Source organism: Kogia breviceps, chromosome 5 (assembly GCF_026419965.1).
Source record: "Kogia breviceps isolate mKogBre1 chromosome 5, mKogBre1 haplotype 1, whole genome shotgun sequence".
NCBI lineage: Eukaryota > Metazoa > Chordata > Mammalia > Artiodactyla > Physeteridae > Kogia > Kogia breviceps.
The window spans coordinates 12,616,626-12,621,515 of NC_081314.1; the positions used below are offsets into that span (position 1 = coordinate 12,616,626).

Consider the following 4,890-nt stretch of genomic DNA (forward strand, 5'->3'; position numbering starts at 1 on the left):
GTTTGTAGAACATCTAGGTGCAGCCTGCTTCGTGCGATGGGTCACTGGAGCAGAGACCAAGGCCTTTGGGCCACTGGAGCAGTGCTGGGCTCTTATGCTCCTGCCCATCCTGCGATCATCTAAAAGATGAACAGTTTCCTCAAGGTTTATTAAAATTCAGTTTATAAATCACTATTAACAGTTATAAGAATGATAGATTTTTTACTTCAAAAATACTTGTGGAAATTATTTTTTAAGAACAAAAACCAGGGATTTCCCTGGCAGTCCAGTGGTTAAGACTCCGCGCTTCCACTGCGGGGGGCACGGCCTCGATACCTGGTTGGGGAGCTAAGATCCCATATGCCACGCAGCACAGCAAAAAAAAACAAACCACAAACCAAAACATGAGCCCAGTGGACACTCTTTAAAGTCAGACTAAAGGCATGTAAGGAGACGGAAACCATCAAACCGCAGTTCCTACTGGGGGCGGTTCGTGTCCCCCGGCCTTGTCAGACGGGCAGGCGGGCCGGGGCAGGCCGTGGGGCTGCTGCTGCTTCCACCTAGGTGTTGGCTCCGACCCTGGCAGCACCGCAGAGAAGACAGGCAACTTCAAAAGCCACAGGCTCTGGCTTCCTCACCTGCACTGCTGGATGCAGACCTTTGGAGGAGGCGTCTGTCTTCAAAGACAGTGTTTGTTAACGGGCAACACCTTCTCCAGGGCTTCCAGAGACAAGTTTCTCTAAAGACATTTCTGAAACCTCCGGATTGAGGGTGGGTATCAGGGCAGCTGTTCCCTCCCTGTTGGGCCTCTGTGCCGGGAACCTAGCCTGTACGTTGACTGGGCAGGTTAAGAACAGGCCTGGCCAAAGAAATCCGCTTGCTGAGGGGAGAGAGTTTCCCCCGGGGCTTCCCCACCCTGAATCCCTTTTGAAAGTCTTCTCAGAGCCTGGAGGGCAAAAGCGTGAGCAAGTTGCAGGGTTGGCTGGGGGTAGGTAGGCCAGGGAGGTAGCTGCTTGCTGGGGCAGGCTGGGACCACTCCCCGTCATCATGGTAAAGGACAGACACGGAGCAGACGGAGAAAAAAGTCCGGGGAGAGACACCACGGGCAGGACAAGCACAGAAATGAAAAACTGCGACACCCACGTAGCATGAGCCATGTGGGCCATGGAGGCTCTGGAGGGCCTGGCCCGTCAGCCAGTAGCGGCTGGAAAGCAGCACAATCTCCTGTGCAGTGGCCCTGTGCTTTGCTTAGGTTTTTGTTTGTAAGACTCAACAAATAACAGCTGCTGCACTGGGAGTCCCTGATGGAGTTAAAGTCCTGCTGGGTATACGGTAATGGACTGACGAGACAAGCCAGTAACACAGTCTACTCATTTGATGAGCTTGGATGAGCTGGCATTTGAGAAATTTTAGTTGACGTTTTTCTACATTTGCGTGTGTGTACACAAATTCCGTAATGCCTAGGCATTGTCCTATAACAAAATTCTAATTTTTCTGTAGGATTTTGTCATGTTCGATAAGCAGTATTAGAACACACTCTGCAGTTGACAGTCTGTTGACTTTCTTGGCAAATTTTTAAGTGAAGAGAGACACAGGAAAGTAGGGAGTGTAGTTTGCACACCTTGACCTGTCTTCCGCCCTCTGATGAGAGCATGTGCGCACGTGGGGGTGGGCTGGCTGGGGCCGTTTGAGGGACCTCCGTGCAAGAGGAGGGAGGGAAGCCCCTGCAGCTCACAGGCTCCACCATCACAAACCGGCACCCACCCCTCTCGGGAATTCTCAGGCTTCACTGTCAGTGGGAGGGAACCCAGGGAAAATCTTTGTCTCTCGGGAATTAGAAGTTCTCTGAAAATAACCTACAATCAGGAACTTGCTTCTTATACATGGACTTTCTTTCATCTTTGTAAATTCAGGGCCTGGCACAGTAGCTGGTATGTAATGATAGGTTCTTAGTCTTTATTGAACGAGTGAACGAACGAACGAATGAACGAACCAACAGGTGAACTACACACTCTTTATGCTGACCCTCTGGTTAGCCTGAATAACCAAATAGCACTCTCACCTTCAGCATGAATGATCTGGCCAAAGCCTGGCTAACCCGGAAAGACTGGCCTCTTAACCATCCTATGTTCTGCTGGATTGAGACAAGAGAGGACAAGATGGTGAAAAGAGTGAGTGAGACATCTGCCTGGCTTCGGAAGTAACTGGGTGATAGGAGCAAATAAGCTGATGCAAGGAGAAAAACTCTTCCTCTTGGGGAGAAGGGTGGGGGTAGCAGGCCTCACTGTCACCCGCCTCTGGGTCCTACCTGACAAATCCTTTCTAGCAACTCGCCCACGGGCCCGACTGTGCTTCTCCAACCAGCCCAGGCCCTGCATACTGTACGCTTCTCTCCCCACCAGGACGTTATTAGTTTATTTTCTATGAGCCAGTAAGAGACCATGTGGAAAGATGAGGGCTCCACTCTCTGATACGTCTCAAGCCAATATGGTTTGTGTTTCCAATACAGAAACAGCTGCTTCATGCACCGCTCCCCCCCCCCCGCCCCACCGTCCAGTACCAGCTAGTTCTGTCTTTCCACTGCTGCCATTAACACACTTGTTCTAACCAGCAGCCACTGGATTTTTCCATACTTGAGTGTGGGCAGCTGTTAACAAGAGAACACTTGCCCAGAGAAGCCAGGAAGCATGGGAAGGAGTAAGCTTGTGAAACAGTCAAAAACAGATGACTAGGAACTACACGGAGAAGTCCGTAGCACTTCCAGCTGCTTTCCACGTGGATTTATCAGTAACAACTCCCCAGGAGAAGCTTGACTGGGAGAGAAGGTGAGGGACTATCCAAAGGTCATGAAGAGACCAAATCACTTGCAAAGAGAGAGTTCCAGCCAGAGAGCTCACCTCACCCAATCTTTGTATCCAGGGAGGGAAAAGCCTTAAATGCTGGAGGGACCCACACGAGGCTCCCCGCAAGCCCTCTCCTTAAGTTCAGAGTCACGTTTGAGATGCCTGGTTCAAAAGGTGAACCCATCCCAGGGACATTCACTCAGAAGCCCATTTTAAAAGGCCTCCTGGGACTTCCCTCGTGGCGCAGTGGTTAGGAATCTGCCTGCCAATGCAGGGGACGAGGGTTTGAGCCCTGGACCGGGAACAGCCCACATGCCGTGGGGCGACTGAGCCTGTGAGCCACAACTACTGGGCCTCCGTGCCACAACTACTGAAGCCCGCGTGCCTAGAAGCCCGTGTTGCCCTGCAGCAAGAGAAGCCACCGCGATGAGAAGCCCGTGCACCGCAACACCCATGCACCGCAACCAAGAGTAGCCCCCGCTCGCCGCAACTAGGGAAAGCCCGTGCGCAGCAACCAAGACCCAACACAGCCAAAAATAAAATAAATTAAAAGGCTTCCTGGGCCAGGCACAGAGCTGTTTTCCTAGTCTCTGCACCCAGAGGTGTATTCACAGGACAGGGATGCACCCCTCTTGGGCAAAACTCTTTTAGTCATTTGTAGGTTGAACGAGCGACTAGTCTTTGATGGGGCAAGATACTTTTCTACTGCCTCAGGGAACTGCCACCAACCCCTAGCAAGTCTCCCAAGCTGAACAGCGGGCACTGGCTCCAGATGCCCACGGCGGTCAGAGTGCAGGGATGTGCCTGGACCAGGGAGATTCTGAGGGAAGACAGAAATCCTTTGTTCCTAACAGTAATAGCTCCCTTCTTCGGCGCTGCCTACGGAGCGGGCAGCATCTCCTACCCGGGATCACGGCTACCCTTAGGCCACTCGTGAAGCCCAAGATGGTCAAAACCTGATGAACCAAGAAGTTCACAGGCACCAGTCAGACGCATAAGTCAGAATGAAGCGGAACTGGCGGGAACCCAGAGGCACTGACAACAGGGTGCGCGGGAGATTCAGGGGCCAAATGCTGATGCCCCACATCAGTTATGGAAGCAACGGGGGAACAGAGTGCACGCTGCCAGCGGCTTCCGGAAGTTCCTGGTCCACAATGTCAAGGAGCTTGAAGTGCTGCTGATGTGCAACCAATCTTTCTGGGCTGAGGCTGCCCACAGCCTCTCCTCCAAGAACCACAAAGCCGTCGTGGAGAGAGCAGCCCAGCTGGCCACCAGTCGCCAATCCCAACGCCAGGCTGCACAGTGAAGAAAATGAATAGACAGCTCGTGTGCACGTCGTGTTTGCGTTAATAAAACCGTGAAACTCGGCCAAAAAAAAAAAAAAAAAAGACACACCAGTAATAAAAAGCAGCTAAGGCATCTAGCACGAATTGCCAGGCACTCCTCTAAGCACTCACCGTAATTTACAAACAAAACTAAGAAAACAGAGAGGTTATTGTCCAAGGTCTCACGGCTCTGAGCAGGGGGCAGGACTGAAAGTGAGCAGCCTAGCTCCAGACTGTGCTCTTAAGGATGCATTAGAGCTGCTCCTGGTTCCTCCAAGGCAGTCTTTTCAATTCTGGTAAGTGTATCGTCTTTAGTTTTATACAAAGAAATCCAGGTCAAATAGGCTGTCACTTGGCCCAGAGTTAGTTGGGGGCGGGGTGAGGGTGGTCAGTTCTCTGGGTTTTGAGGTGAACGAGAGTCTGGTGTTGAGATCTGTGCAGTTAGTTGGGACGGTGGCCCAGGAAAGAATTGACTAAGGCCGAGAACAAAGCCCCTCTCTCTCCTGCACCAGCCTCGCCCGGGGTGGGGGTGGTGTCTTTTGGAAGTGGGGTCCCCAGCAGGCGGTGTCTGAAGGTGGTATGGCTGTGCCCACCTGTGTTCGCCTCCCTGCCCACCTCTTGACCCTGTGAGTTTCTTTCTCAGGCAAGCTCTCCCCAAATGGTGGCCAGATGGTCCCCAGCAGCTGCTGGATTCCTCACTGCTCTCCAGCCCTCTAGCCCAGAGGTCGGCGCTTCTCCTGACC

At 52.4% G+C, this 4,890-nt stretch overlaps 1 pseudogene; it reads left to right on the plus strand.

Moving 5' to 3' along the window:
- The first annotated feature begins 3,620 nt into the window (after positions 1-3,620).
- Positions 3,621-4,141, plus strand: LOC131757457 (large ribosomal subunit protein eL32-like; annotated as a pseudogene).
- The last annotated feature ends 749 nt before the right edge of the window (positions 4,142-4,890 follow it).